Below are 16,779 nucleotides of genomic sequence, written 5' to 3'. Positions count from 1 at the left end.
AAGCAAAAACCCCCCCAAAAAAAAAAAAAAAAAAAAAAAAAAAAAAAAAAAAAAAAAAACAAAGAAATGATACTACAGAAGAATATTTCTACAGAATTTTTTTTCCTATGGAATAATTAAAACAGAACTAAGAGGAAACGAAAAACCATCCAATAAAGCTCACCAGATATAATACAATACACCCAGTTAAATTTAAATTTCAGAAAAACCATGAATAATTTTTTAGTGTAAGCCTGTCTCAAATATTTTTATTTGCTAAATCTGGCAACCCTACTTTCAGTTCTTTAGCTTGTTTGTGTAGCGGATCATTTCCCCCCCTTCTTTCTTATCCTTGTATGACTGCTTGTCCTAAAATCCATATGGTTTTTCATTAAGGCAGCTGTTATTTAAAACCTCTCCTGTTTAGAAGCTAAGGGAGATATCCAGCATTGTCACCTTAGAGATGGCAGTTCTGGTATGGGTATTTAATTTTGAGGCTCCAAATACCAGCAGAAAAATTATCCCCTAGAGAATGAGGAATCTGGAAAGTGTTTTTGACAGATCTACCACATTCTTACACCAGCAAATGCTGCCACTTTGTTCCTCCTCCTCCCCTTTCCCTTGCAATAACACGCAAACCATATTAATCAGCCAGATAGTGGCAGTGGTGAGTGGGGGTTGATGAGGGGCTCCACTGTACTGACTGCTTATTCCCCCAGATGCATGGCTCGAGGTGGGAAAAATGGGAACCAGAAAGCAGCCCTTTAGTCCCAACCACAATCCATTAAAGATGATCATCTCTTCTATGTCTCCACTAAGGTGAACTTATATTTGTGTTTTCAAATTACGTCTCTATGGTTTGCTAATGAGAAAAACTCTTAAGGTGTTGCAGAAATAGAGGGGTGGGAAACTGGCAAAAGGTCACACGCCTGAGCGAATCTTATACACCTAATTACCCTGGGATTCTAAGCACCACAGATTAGATCAGGTTGAGCTTTGTAAATTTAGGGACTGTATACACCAGAGTTTCTGTGAACTAATCAGAATTACAGTCTCAGTTTTTGATCCTTCTAAGTAAGGGGCTCACTATGTGTATAGCCTCAGACTCGGCTCATTCATTCAGTCATTCAGTCCGTATTTTATGAACATTGGATCAGCCATGAGGAAACGGTGGTGGGCAAGGTAAAAAAAAATAGTCCTGTCTTCAGAGAGATCAAGCTGAGAGGGAAATAGGCAAGAAGATATATAATAACGTGCTGTGACAGTTGTCAGAACACACATGGAGTCTCCAGCCTGTACACTGGAGAAGCTTCCCTTAGAAAGGTATGCTCAAGTCAAGACCTGAAGAACTATAAAGAATAAGGTAGGAGAAGGGAAAGGGGGTGAGAGAGAGAAGAAAATGTCCCAGGTGGTGAGAATACATGTGCAAAGTCCTGGAGGAGAAAGGAGCTGATGTGGGGATAGAGTGAGAGATAAGGCAGGACCAGAACAGTGGAATACAGGAGTCAGGTCAACGATTTTGTGTCTCCTCAAACAAACATTTTTAGTATAAGTGTTAAATATTTATTTAAAGATGTTGACTAAGTGTGGAGAATAAGTTGGGAGAATGTTCTGGCCCCTCAATTGCTTTTCTACGGGCCTAAAGGGGTATAATCTGGCCCTCTACATTCAAAGCCTTGTTAGCCAAATAAAAGGCTGGTATCTAACAGGACTTGCCCTCTTTCAAAGCAATTTAGTGACCACCTATTGTTACTAACGCAAATTCCTTGGAGGGCTTGTTCCTCCATCTCCCACTCATTAGTATAGGAGGCTTCTTTTCTTTTCAGTTACATGCACATTTTTTGTTTCAGCACCATTCCTAATTGGGTAGCTTTCCCAAATTCTGACGCTGGGAGAGGGAGAGGTGAGGGTGAAGAGTTGGCAGGAGCCAAGAGTGAGAGAGGATAGTTAGGCAGGGTATAAAGTTCACACATCCCTCCCAGAGTGTTGCTCCCTCACTGGGCTGTGTCTTCAGGCCTATGCACAAGAATACATTCTGTCCCTGTCCCATTGCTTACAAGGGAACAGCAATGTGGGATAGAGTGGTGGTCCTCAGATGTCCTTGACCAACAAATCAATGAAGCTTTTAAAAATACAGATTGGAGCCAGCTGGTGGTTTGGTGATTAAGGCAGTTGGATCCCAGATGGCCAGCTGAGCTGTTTGAATCCTGGATCCAGTTGCTTGAAAAAAAAAAAAAAATCTGGGTGCATGTGTATGCTTCTCCTAAATCTTGAAAGGAGGAAAATGTGGAGGAGAAGGAATTGTGATGTAACTGTTCCCGATCAGGGTTGCTTTCTCACCTCTCTCCCCCTCGCACACACACTCTCTCTCTATCTTGCCCCCTCTTCCTGGCAAGCACAAGCACATATTCCTTCTGGCAATTTATATATACACACACACACACACACACACACACACACAAACACACACACACACAAACACACACATATATACAAACACACACACATTCACTTAGATTCTTTGGTTCCATTCCTGATCTACTAAAATCAGAAATTTCCAGGGATGGGATTTAGGAATTTATATTCTCAAAATTTTCCTTAGGTGATTCTGGTGTTAAACAATTCTGAAACTCATTCGATTCTATTGTAAAAAGCACAAATTACAGAGCCAGCAAAACCTAATTTTAAATTTCAGCTTTAGTGTCTATTAGACTAAGTATTTGGGGGGGCCAGCAGTTAGCATAATGGCTATGTCACTGGACTCCCACGTAGTCGACAGCAGTTCGAGTCCTGGACCCGGTGGCTTAAACTAACGCTGGGCGTGTGTGTGTGCGTGCCCAAGATCCAAGAGGAGAATGGAGGAGAAGGGATTGTGGCGTGGCCATCCCCCCTGGGGTGTGATTTCTCGCTTTCTGTCTGTCTGGTGAGCACACGCGCTCTATAGCAAAAACCTCTCAAAAAAAAGAAAAAAAAAAAAGTAGACCAAGTATTTTGGGTTGTTGTTTGATCTTTTATTTTCGCCTCTCTGAGCTTCTGTATTTCCAGTGAAGAAGAAGAAAGAAAGGGAGAGAGAGAAAATAGCATAATTTACCCTCATTACTAGAGGATTAAATAAGATTATGAATAACAAATATTTGACATATTAGTCACATATGTCTTAGTTGATTTTGTGCTGCTACAACAGAATACCACAAACTGGGTAATTTATAAAGAGAAGACATTTATTTGGTTCACAGTTCTGGAAGCTTGAAAGTCCAAGATCTAGGAGCTGCATCTGTGTCATTTCATAGCCAAAGAGCAAGAGCATGCTAATGCATGTGTGCACACATGAGAGAAAAAAGAGGAAGGGTAAAAGGCTGAACTCAGTCTTCTTTTAATAACATCACTCCCAAGATAATGAACCCACTCCTGTGATAATGGCATGAATACATTCTAAGTTTCCAATTCTCACCACCATTGCAGCAGGGATTAAGCTTCCAGCACATGAACTCTGGAGGACACGTCCAAGCCATAACCCCTACCTTACCCTACATTCACAGGATCCCAAACTCAACTCTGGTACTAGCACCAACTTCAGCCTTACTTGCAACCTGCTTTTATTAATATCTCCCAAGAACCTATTTTTTAATCTTCCATCTCACCAATGGCTTTCTTGTGATATGGCATGAGATAGTGGATTATCTATTGAGAAGTAGGGCTGTAATTGGAGCCACAGGAAAAGGAGTTTGTCTATACATTTTCCATCCCTGTCAGAGACCCTGACACCAAAAAAGGTCTTCTCAGAGACCTGTTCATCTCTCCTGATGACCAGATAAAGTTGCTGTATGACAATCAAGATTGATTTGACCTTTTCTTGGACAATAAGCTCAGAACTCAGAGATAGTTTTAAAGGGATAGTAGCACACATACTGTGCTCCTTAAGACAAAATATGGAAACACACAGGAAAACTTTTCTTTAACATTAAATATTTGAATTATTTAGAATATTATTTGTCAAAATTAAGAATGTTTATACATACTTTATTTCCATTTTCTTCACAATATTATGACTTAGACTAGAACACATTATTTCTATTAGAAAAGTATTTTTTCTGATGACAAATTAGTATATGCTCATTAAAGACAATTCAGAAAATAGTGAAAATGTTATATACAGAGAATTAAAACCATCTCTAATTACCATTTGGAGATAATAAAATTAACATTGTGATGGATTTCTTTTAATTATTTTCTATGCATGTAAGCATATTTAATAAAACTGGCCTAATTTATGCTTTTTCACTTAACATTATATTGTGAATTTTAGTATATTGCTAACAATTTTTAAAACTATAAATTTTAATGTTGACAGTATTCTAGCATATAAATATTTCATAATTTATTTCCCTGTTGCTGGTTTTTTCCCCCATTTTTTGCTGTCATAAATATTAAAAGCTAGCTTTCTTATTTACACTTTACCTTTGGGAAAACTGACTTAGGGAGGTTAAATGACTTGCTGCAGGGCTGGAAGTAGAATACAAATTTTGTGCTCCAGTCTAATTCCCTTTTTCATAGACTACAAATATTAATTTGTTGTAACACTATCAATCAATGCTTAGACTCCACTTGCCACCTCAATGTTTTATTTCCTGGCCTTCATCTTAAAAGCAAACATTTCCCACAGTGTGGGAGAACATGAAGGGAGTTGATGTACAGTTCCAGAGTGCAGGTAACTAGGAGTGAGGGGGTAACCCAGAGCCCTGCTAGCTCCCTTTATTTCTGTCTCCTCTCACTCCTCTCACTTCACCTACTGAAACACTTTGTAATGGTGACATCATTTTCTCATTTGATTAATGAGAAAAGATGAAGCTTCTTTGGTATTTAGCAACCCTACCAAGATATCAACTCTCACATTTTACATTTGAGCACCACCTCTGCAACACACACACACACTCCAAAAACAGAAACAAAAAATGACTGGACTTTGATTTTCCATAGTAACTGTTGGTATTTGCAGTTCTTCTGTGTCACATAGGTGAAAAGGTATCCTTAAAGTAAAAGAGCTACCCTGTGATCATTCTTTTTCCCTGTTACTTAAAGTTCTGTTTCAAAGGAATTGAACACCAACCAGGTCATGGAAAGAACCCAGGTCTGAAAACCTAGAAACCCAAGTTCTAAGTGTTTGGTTCTATTATTAACTTGCAGTCTGACCTTGGACAAGTTGCTTGTCTCTATGATTGTATTCCATATTTATTAGAGAGCTTGAAGATCCTTTCATTTCTGACATGATATGCTTTTGAATGGACTCGTTCTTTTACATGCTCTTATAGAACATTTCTTGAACTTGCTCTTTCAAACAAACAAAAAACTTGTTTAAGGTGGCTTCTTTCTGGCCATCAAATGTCTTTGCTTCCATTCCTTACACAGGTCCACGCAAGAGACGATGCTTTTAGGAGGGCCCCATCTTAGAACTTTTTTGTTGACAATATTGCTCTTAGCACATTCAACTAGCACTCGTTCCTGGTCCTATACTATAGAGGATCCTACTTTGAGTTCTCCTACCCACTGGGTGATGAGTCTATGTGGTGAAAAGAATTTGCCTACCTGGAACCTCTTTCTCCCTTCTAGACCAAGATTTCCCTATCAAGTAAACCCAGAATTCATCCCCTTGTAGAGAAGCCCTAACCTGCCTTGAGGGCCTGCTTGTACTTCTGTCGTTATAAAGGCAGATCATACTGCCCAAAGTGTGGAGTTGAAGACAGAGCTTCTATATGTGGAGTCCACAGAATTATATATGATTCTCTTTGAGGTCAGAATGGACAGAAAAGTGGGAGATGCATGAGGTGAAAGGGTAAAAAATATCCATTTGCCATTTGTCTTAAGTTCACAAATGTTAGAGATAGGCCTTACTGTGGGATACATCATCTTGAAAAGAAAAATACAGCGTAGTAAGCATTGACAGGATGGAGAGGTGTGGTGTTATCGGTTGAAGATATTTTGATCAATGGGACTGGGGAGAAATGTTCATATATTGAAATGTTCACATTGTAAGCTAAACAATGTGATTGAATGTATATAAAAGATTTTTTAATTAATTAATTAATTTAAAATTTAAAAATACCTTTTCAATGGGCCAGCAAGTGACATGGTGGTTAAGGCAGCTGTGTCCCACATGGCCACCTGCAAGGTTATAGTCCTAGACCCCAACACTTAAAAAAGATGCCAAGCATATATGTGTCCATGCCCAAAATCTCAAGCAGAGAATGGAGAAGAAGGGATTAGATGTGGCTATCCCCCCTTTGGCATGTTTTCTCACTTTCTCTCTGTTTCTCTCTGGTGAACGCAAATGCCTTATACTGCAAATTAAAATAAATAAAAAACATGAAATTAAAAAAAAAAGGAGAGTGGTTCTTCAAAGACTATGACTAACTTGTAGCCACATAGGAGCACTCTAACTGAAGTGAGTGGGCAGCAGAAAGAGGATGAAGATTTTCAGATTTTCATCTTTGGCTGTAGCTACATTCAAGTTCTGGACACAAAAGTAATTTATAATTTCTTGTGGACTTAATATTGCCAAACTAGAGTTATGCTCTTGTGGGCTCAAAATATAACACTAGTAAAAATGACAATGCATGATTGAACCCAGCCTGATTCCCATGTTGACATTGTTTCTCACTATGTGGGTCCATTTTCCTTCAATTCCCCTATATCCTCCATTAAAAGTCATTAGGTAAAGCGGGAACCAGCAGTTAGCATAATGGCTATGTCGCTGGACTCCCACATAGTCCACCATGGTTCGCGTCCCGCCCGGTGGCTTAAAACTCATGCCAGGCGTGTGTGCGTGCGTGCCCAAGATCCCCAGAGGTGAATGGAGGAGAAGGGATTGCAGCGTGACCATCCCCCCCTGGGGGGTGATTTCTCGCTTTCTGTCTCTATGTCTCTCTCTGTCTGTCTGTCTGGCGAGCGCACGCACCCTATAGCGAAAAACCTCTCAAAAAAAAAAAAAAAACAGTCATTAGGTAAAGCGAAGCAATCTCTTTATGCTGACTTAGCCTGTCCTCAATGAACTAATATGGACCAGAGTTGCAATAAACAATCTAGTAAAAATCACGTAAATCACAAACCTCATTTAGCTATTTCTCATATCACATTTTTTCAGAACTAGAAGTAGTGATTTTGTAAATTTGGTTCTATAAACTGTATTATAATATTTCAGAAGGATCGAGGTAGAAAAGTATGTGCCTTTTAGAATGGCTTTAGCTATAGTTCAAGTCAAGCCAAAAAATCAGCTTGGGAAAATTTTACCCAGTCTAAAAATTAGCTGAATGACATTGAACAAGTTATTTACCCTCTTGGGGACTCAATTTCTTTAACTGTAAAATGAGGAGGGTGGATTAGATGGTCTCTAAGGTTCCTTCCAAATCTGAGTTTTTATGATTGTCTATGATTTTATAAGCAGTTATGCCTAGAGCTATTTAGTAGAGAAAATTGCAGAATGTGAAAACCTTTAGGACTAAGCAAAGAAATGAAAAGATCATTCATCAGGAAATGGGGTCAAGTTAGAGAGCAAAGAGTGTAGTTACCTGAGAAATTCAAGTTTGAAAAGAAATTATTACAGAGTTAAACAGAGGTCTTTGCAGACCAAGGAGGAAGAAATGAAATAAGAACTCCATATTTTCCTATTGCTTAGGCTAAGCTATGATTTTTATTAGGTCAGGTGTATTAAATCCATTTTTGACTTATTTTCAACTTATGATGGGTTTATCATAAACATCTATAGTAATGATTGATTTTGAATACCCTATAGAGTAGGTGATATTATCATCATCATTATCCCCATTTTAACAGATGAAGCAACTAAGGTGGGAGGTTAAGTTATTTGCTTAAGGTTCACAGCTAATGAGCAACAGAATTCAGGTTGTCTGGCTACAGAGTCTATATTCCTAACCATCACACTGCTCCTTCAGAGTAGCTCATTATTTAAGGAGAGACTGGGGATAAGGAGATGTCCTGGATACCAGGGCCCTCTAGCCTGTCAGTTCTTCCTGTGTGAATACTGTATTTAACTTCTGGCTACTTCTACCTCTTTTACCTGAAGGTTTTTCTTCTCAGTTCTGTGCCTTTCAGATGTTCTTAGGATAAAAGATACGGTGAAATAAACAGCAAATATTTTTTTTTGAGAGAGAGAGAGAGGTTTTTGCTATATGGTGCAATGGTGCATAAGCTTGCTGGAGAGACAGAAAGAGACAAACAGAAAGTGAGAAATCACTTCCTGGGGGAACGGCCACACCTCAATCCCTTCTCCTTCATTCTCCTCTTGGGATTTGGGTACACATGCACATGAGCCCAGCTTGAGTTTCAAGCCACCAGGTCCAGAACTTGTACCACTGTTGACCATGTGGGAGTCCAGCACCTTAGCCACTACTATACCATGTACTGATCCCAACACCAAAAAATTTTAATAGTAATATCCAGAATAACCTTGCTTAAAAAACTGAGAATTGGTGAACTAAAGTAGAAAATGGCAAAATATTAATGGCTTTGATTATATCTAAATCTCCTTGACCATTTTTATCATGACATAAAAATCAATAAAATCCTTGTTTTGGAGTTATAGGCTTATATGAATGTATTCCCTTTGGTTGAAGATAATGAAGGTATGAATTGCCACCAAATATATACTTCAGCCAAGGATCTTAGAGAGTAAGGTCCTCTAGATACCATGAAGAAGTTGTATAAGGATGTTAACTTGAAGAATTATTTGCCATAACAAAAATTTTATGAGAACCTATTTACCCATCAGCAAAATAATAGCGAAGTTAAAGAACACCCATGCAATAGAAAGCAAATTAATCATTAGAAAGAATAAAGTTGAGCTATACATATTTACATCAAAAGATATGTGTAACAAACTATTAAGTAAAAAAAAGCAAGATACTCTCATGGTTTTATGCCATTTTTATGGGAAAACTACACTAAGACAATATTTGTTTGTATATCTATAACATACAGACTTGTTTGGATACAGATAGAAGAAGTCTGAAAGAACACATACAAAGACCTTAAAAAATAGTTACCATTGGAGGGACCAGCAGTTAGCGTAATGACTATGTCGCTGGACTCCCATGTATTCGACCGCGGTTTGAGTCCCGGACCCGGTGGCTTAAACTCACGCTGGCGTGTGTGCGTGCATGCCCAAGATCCTGAAAGGAGAACAGAGAAGGGATTGTGGCGTGGCCATACCCCCAGGGGGTGATTTCTCGCTTTCTGTCTCTCTGTCTCTCTCTGTCTGTCTGGCGAGTGCACGTACCCTATAGCAAAAACCTCTCCAAAAAAAAAAAAAAAGTTACCATTGGAGAATGGGCTAAAGGGAGCTGGTAGTGAAAAGGAGATAAATTTTTACTTTCCAGACTTCATGTGCTTGTGGTAGGTAAGATTCACCGAAAGCACTTGAGTTAAAACACAAGCAAGCATATGGAAACCATTAAACAATAGAGAGAGATTAAGAAATAATCAATTATAAATAAGTTGTGTATAAGTTTGACAAACTGATTCATGAGATATCATGTAACCACTTAAGCACTAGTTTTTTCCATAATTATACATAAATTATTGTATTAGCTTTACCAGACTTGTATTTTGCTAATGTTATGGATTTGGAGGGGGGCGGTATTTTCATTAAAACTTGAATGGGGGAATGCCTTTTGGGGACTGATAGTTAACACATTGGTCTTCTATTACTATATATCTTTGTTTTATATATATATCTTTTTTAAGCTTATTTATATGTGTGATAGATACTACCTGTGCATACACACACACACACACACACACACACACACACAAATCTGTCTTTCTACTGAACCAGGTATCACACACACACTAGAAAGAGAGAGAGAAGATCCTGGTAAGGATCTTGTCACATCACAATCTCCTTCTCCCAGCCCTCCCACTCATCAGGACCTTGGACATCTGTGCACATGGCCCAATTCAGGTTGACCCGGCGAGAGTTCAGAACTGCAGTCTGCCACATGGCTTCCAACACTGCAGTTCGGTATGCTCCAGAGTGTTAATTTATATGCTACCACTGAGTCTGGGCCTATATATTCTTTTTAGAAACTCACACACACATTTAGGTGGACCTCCACCATATTTCATTGTTAAAAAACATTAGACAAATCTAGCAGAGCTTATTTGAGTGAGGAACAATTCATGAATTAAACAGCTCTCAGGGCTAGAAGAGGCTCAGAGAGCTCCACCTAAGAGCATAAACAGCAAGTTTTTATAGACCGAAACAAAGTAGAAAAACCACCCAATTGACTTCATTTAGGTGCTGCCTTATTTGGGTATTGTCTGATCAGTTGGCTGCCTATTATTAACTGAAGCTTGCCTGTTACAAAATATGCTTTTAAATTAGGTTTTCTGTTTGTTTTTGTACTAATATAGATTGTGGCTTGTTAACAGAAATTCAAAACATAGAGCCAGCCTCAGGTCAATGGCCTTCTGCTTATTTAATTAAACACAGAATGGCAGTGTGGTGTGATGAAAACAATACGGCACAGAGTTAGGTGACCAGTCCAGGTTCTATGGCTGACTTGCTAGGAAATTACTGCCACTTAACACCTGTGGGTTTCTGTTTACTCCTCTTTTTAAAAATATATGATTCAAAAAAGCAAGAGAATGTTATTTCACTTAGTAAACGTGTACCCCCCCAATGCCAGCAAAGCCTTGTTAAGCAGCTTACTAAGTAGTGCTGAAGATAACATTTGAAACAGTCACCAGAGTGCCTTCTGGGCCCCTAATATGTGTTTCCCCTGCTTCCTCCATGTTCTGTTCTAGTGTCACATTGTGTAGTCACTGGGGCCAGTGTTTCACACTTCTGTGCCTCCCCTGCTCTGCTCCTTTACTAATAAGGAAGTGAAAAATCACAAACTTAAGCCTGCCCGTACTCTGCTGTCCAGGGTGTCCAACCCAACCTGTGCATTGTAGCCAGAATGATCTTCCTAAAACATATGTTAAACCACACCCATCCCAGTCTAAAAGGCTTTATTATAGTTCCCCACCATTTACAACCAAGTTCTTCTTTGCCTGGGAGCAATGGAGTATAGAGCTGATGCCCAAGTAAGTCTGTTTATAAAAGCCTTTTTATGCCATGGCTCTAGATTACCTTTTGCCTCCCCTCCTGCCTTCTAAATCAAGTTCCTGCCATTTCCTGGCCCACTCCCCATGGGCAAAACCTTCTAGAAATATAGAAATGTCTCTAGTTTATTATTATACTCAGCTCAAATTATCTTAGCAAAAATCTCAGAGGCCAGAGGTATTTCAGAACTCACGGGGATTTTTTGACAGATATTCCTGTGCTTATGCTGTATATTACACAATACCCAGCAGGGTCCAAGGCAATCATTATCAAATACATAAATATTTCAATTAATTATCAAATACATAGATATTTCCACAGGAAACCTAGATTATTCAAATTCAATGTGATAAGTTTGCCAAATGACTTCTGTCAGTTAACATCTGTTTTTTTGCTGAACCAGGTATCTTCTGTTGGCCATTCCAGACCTAATATCCACCCTTCTCCACATATAGTATCCTGAGAAACTGACTTCTCTGGACTTCAGCTTTGTACTCTATTGCTCCCAGGTTTCTGATAGGGTATAGCAAATGCAGAACCCATCAGGTTCTCCAGGAAGGTTGGGGTATTTATCTTGTCTGAAGGATTTTGACACTCCTGCTTTTAAGCAGTCGTCTTCCATTGAATCTTCTTTTGAGTTCCAAGAACTGATCTTATATTTAAGCATTGTAATGACTCTGCTGATTCTAGTGCCAGGGCAGTGTCCCACTATAACACTGTCTCTGGTGCTAGCCATATCTTCCTTGGCTTCTCTACATCCCACCCACACCTCTCTAAGCACTCTCTTTACTAAATCCTCATCAAGCAATCCCAATTGGAAGATGCCATCTGTTTCCTAACAAGTCTCTGACAAATACAGTAGTACATCAATGAGTTCAAATTGTATTAGGTCTGGTTTTCTTGCCTAGAAGGTTAAGAAAAATCTTTCAGCTTTTAGAACTTTTTGGAATTTAGAATGACAGATAAGATATGTATTGTTTCTTTCTTCTCCTTAACATACACTGTTCTCTCTACCTGGAATGCCCTTTCTTTCTTTTTCTATCTGACTAACTTCTGCTTACCCTTTAAACATCACCTATCCAATGAACTTTAAACATGAACTACCACTGACTACTTCCTGGGAGACAATCCACCATCCAACAGTGCTGGACATGTGTGAAGTCCCTGGAACAGCCTCAGAAAATGTGTGTGAGAATGGGCCTTGAAGGAAAACCCCACCCAGGGAAGTGATGGTCTACAAGTACTACTACTGTCACATTTGTAAAATATACATTAGATGAAAGACATAAGATTTCTTAATATTGCTTTATGATTCAAGAACACAGCGAGTAAGTATACCCATAAATGATTAAAATTCAGTGGTTCTTAAACTTTTTATGTTCATCCCCTCACGTCAAGAATTCATAGACCATACAAAGAGACATTTTTGAAACATACTCTTACTAAGTGCAGTGTATTCAGGCATTTTCTAGTTTATATCATTTTTTTAAAATACTGATCACATCCTAGGAATGAATCATGCTATGGACTGTCTGGACGATACCAAAGTAAACAGTATTCATTGACAATGCTCTCAAAATATGTCAAATGAAGAACCAAAATACTAACTGAAAATTTAAATGTAGTTTAGTTTTCCATTACACTTTTCCTGTTATTACTTCTGATTTTCAGTGACTTGTTCTTAGCAGGGGCAGGAACTTCTGTCCTAGAGTTGGATGACATCTGGCTGGAACCATAGGACGTGTGCTGAGACAGAAACCAGAGCAGCTAGCAATCTGGGAATTGGGCTGTCTCGGGCAATTGTGGATATTTGGTCACCTTATCTGAGATTTCATATAAGCTTACCTTTTTTATTTTTTTTTTTTGGACTCTCAGAGGCAGTTTTTATTGTGTAATTTTAAAATAATGTTTTATGTTGCTTAATGATCTGGGTTAATTTTAAACAAGGATTTATGAAATGTGAGCTGGTGCCAGAAAAATGTGGATCAATTGTTGCTTCCCTAGAGGAAGTAGTGGTGCTTTAAATAATAGATCCTAATAAAGAGTCTATATTTCTTTTAAGACTTAAAAAAGAAAAATATGGGCTGGGTAGGGTTGTGTATGTGTGTGTGTGTAAATATATTACACAGCCCGAGTAAGAAAAAAATTGTTCTAATTAGACTCTTTCTGGTAGCAAACATTCATTTTGGTGTCCTTAGGAAAATGTGTTAATTATATGGATAGTAGATCATTTGAGATTAATGTTGACTGTTGACTGCATGTGATAGAAATCCAAAAGAGGCAGTTTTTATTGTGTAATTTTAAAATAATGTTTTATGTTGCTTAATGATCTGGGTTAATTTTAAACAAGGATTTATGAAATGTGAGCTGGTGCCAGAAAAATGTGGATCAATTGTTGCTTCCCTAGAGGAAGTAGTGGTGCTTTAAATAATAGATCCTAATAAAGAGTCTATATTTCTTTTAAGACTTAAAAAAGAAAAATATGGGCTGGGTAGGGTTGTGTATGTGTGTGTGTGTAAATATATTACACAGCCCGAGTAAGAAAAAAATTGTTCTAATTAGACTCTTTCTGGTAGCAAACATTCATTTTGGTGTCCTTAGGAAAATGTGTTAATTATATGGATAGTAGATCATTTGAGATTAATGTTGACTGTTGACTGCATGTGATAGAAATCCAAAATAGTGGTAGCTTAAATAAGATAGTATTTTTTTAAAGTTCAGAGTTAGACAGTCCAAAATTGATCTGCCTCCATAATGTCAAATGACTAGGATCCTTTTCTACTGTGTGCTGCTGGGATTCCTGTCAATGCATACACGATCCACCCAACTGGAAGGAGAAAGGGAGGAGGCATGGCACTTCCTGGGTGTGTCAGGGATTTCCACATAAAACTTACCCAGTAGACCATTAAATAGCCTATAATCGCATGGCTGTGCTTAGCTACATGGAAAATTGGGCAAAGCAGTCCTTATACCAGAAGACTATCTGCCCAGCTGAAAAGTAGAAGGTATCATACAAAGAAAAGACACAGAAACAGATACTAGGGAAAATGAGCCATTTCTTCTACCCCAGGTCAAATAATGATCAATTCAACTTGATAAGCCTGTAGGTTAAATTTCTACAACCTTTGCTTTACTACTCGACTTGCCAGTTTCCTCTTTATTATTAAAGTTAGAGGAATTACAAAGAGAATAAGTCTGCTTGGTTAACTTGATTACTTTGCTCCTTTAAAGCAGAGCCTCCTGTGCCAGAGCAGCTTGTGATTGGCTAGAACTGGAGTCAATGGAGTCCTAAACATGAGACTGGAAAACTGGATCTAGTTAGGAATCAGAAAAAGCAAAATGAATGCTGAGGAGGCAATCAACAAATATATTACCATAATGTCTAAAAGGCAGCTCTAAGCTAACTAGTTCAAATCGGAATTCTTTATTTCTCTCTCAAATTGCAGCTCTAAATGTACTACCATCCACACAATTGTTTGAGACAAAAACATTTCTGTAATCTTTGAATCTCTCCTGTCACTCTTCTTATTCATTTAGGACCAGTTACATAATTTGTAAGTTCCAATGAAAAATTAAATTTCAGGACCCCTTATAAAAAAAAAGTATTAAGAATTTCCAGCTTTGGAGTACCTCTACATGTAAGCCCTAATGTGAGTGTTTAGCGGGCAGCTCAGCATTCAGTATACATCTACACATTTTATTTATTTACTTATTTTCCTTTTTAAGGTTTTGGCCATAGGGTGCATGCGTTCACCAGAGAGAGAACTGTGAAAAGGAGGTAAGAAATCAATCCCCTGGGGTTGGTCACCCTGTAGTCCCTTGTCCTCTATTCTCTTCTCAGGGTTTGGGGCATGCATGCACACTCATCTAGCATGATTTTCAAGGCTCCAGGTCTGGGATTTGAACAACAAGCAGTCATATGGGAACCTTAACCACTGTGCCACCTGCTGGTTCCCATATACACTCTTTGTAAATTCTACCTTTGCCAAAGTTTATTTTATGTGTTAATTTGATTGGACCATGAAGTGCCAGACATTTGTTCAAACATTATTCTGGGTATGTCTGTGAAGGTATTTTTGTATGCCATTAGCATTTTAATGGGTAGACTGAGTAAAGTAAATTGTCATTCCTAATGTGGGCAGGTCCCATACAATCAGTTAAAGGCCAAATAAAACAAAGAGACTGACCTTCCTAAGTGTGAAAGGAAATTCTTTCTGCCTTACTGCTGAAGCTGAAACATTAGTCTTTGAACTAATAACACAGCCTTTGGACTAGAATCGAAACATCAGTTCTTGAGTCTTAAGTCTGCTGGCTTTTGGACTGGAACTTATGTCATTAGTTTTTCTGGTTTCAAGCCTTCAGACTCAAGCTAGAACTACACCATCAGCTCTTCTGGGTCTTCAGCTAATTGCATAAACCAGTTTCTTATGATAATTCTATTTTTCCCCTCCTCTGTTTTCTTTCAACCTACTAGTTCTGTTTCTCTGAAGAACTCTGGCTAACACAACCTTCAAAATATGTCTTAAATTGGTACACATCTTTCCATCTCCATGACAATATCTCTGGATCTGGACTAAATTGTAAAAGTCTTTTAACAAGTGTACCTGCTTTTGCTTTTGTTTCTCCCTCAGTGGTAGTCAGAGAAGCAGAACTGCAAGGATGGAAATGCACACACATGCATATACATGATACATAACAAATATATTGGGTTGACAGGAAAGTCATAGATGCATCCATGTTTTTCTATGCAAAAATGCATCATAACTTATCTAATGACCCAATAGAACAGCATATATTTTATACATAAAAATGTAAATATATAAGATATTACATATTTTTTACATGAAATATACTTAAATATTTATAATATGTATAACAATTTATATAAAATATACTGAAATGTTTATAAAATATATAACATTTTATGTAAAATGGATTTACATAAATATATTAAAATAAAAACATTTATATTTTTATAACCAAATAGATGCATATAGACAACTTGAGCATCCCTATCTAGAAATCTAAAATTTGGCTTTGCCAATGCTGCAGCACAAGTCTCTCACCCTCAACCAAGGTTAACCCTACTGTGTTCTTTGACATTGCTGTCAATAGCGAGATCTTGGGACACATCTCCTTCAAGCTTTTTGCAGACAAAGTTCCAAAGACAGCAGAAAACTTTCATGCTTTGAGCACTGGAGAGAAAGGATTTGGTTATAAGGGTTCCTTTTTTTCACACAATTATCCCAGGTTTTATGTACCAAGATGGTGACTTCACATGCCATAATGGTTCTGGCAGCAAGTCCATCTATGGTGAGAAATTCAATGATGAGAGCTTCATCCTGAAACATACTGGTCCTGGCATCTTGTCCATGGCAAATGCTGGACCCAACACGAATGGCTTTCAGTTTTCCATCTGTCCTGCCAAGACTGAGTGGTGGGATGGCAAACATGTGGTCTTTGGTCAGGTGAAAGAGGGCATGAATATCATGGAAGCCGTGGAGTGCTTTGAGTCCAAATATGGCAAGACCAGCAAGATCACTACTGCTGACTGTGGACGACTCTAATGAATTTGACTTGTTTTCTCTTACCCATCAGACCCTTCCTTCTGTAGCTTAGGAGAGCACTCCTCTACCCCATCTGCTCACTATGTCCTGTAATCTGTGATCTCAGTGCAGTTC

The 16,779-nt window shown here is 38.3% G+C and overlaps 1 pseudogene; it reads left to right on the top strand.

The window, feature by feature from the left end:
• The window catches only part of LOC102500355 (peptidyl-prolyl cis-trans isomerase A pseudogene), a 17,572-nt pseudogene extending 907 nt beyond the window's left edge, over positions 1 to 16,665 (top strand).
• Positions 16,666 to 16,779: the final 114 nt, after the last annotated feature.

Source organism: Tupaia chinensis, unplaced genomic scaffold (assembly GCF_000334495.1).
Source record: "Tupaia chinensis unplaced genomic scaffold, TupChi_1.0 Scaffold000062_1, whole genome shotgun sequence".
In the NCBI taxonomy this organism is placed as follows: domain Eukaryota; kingdom Metazoa; phylum Chordata; class Mammalia; order Scandentia; family Tupaiidae; genus Tupaia; species Tupaia belangeri.
The sequence above is the reverse complement of the archived record's forward strand: the minus strand, read 5'-3'. Positions and strand labels throughout refer to the sequence as shown.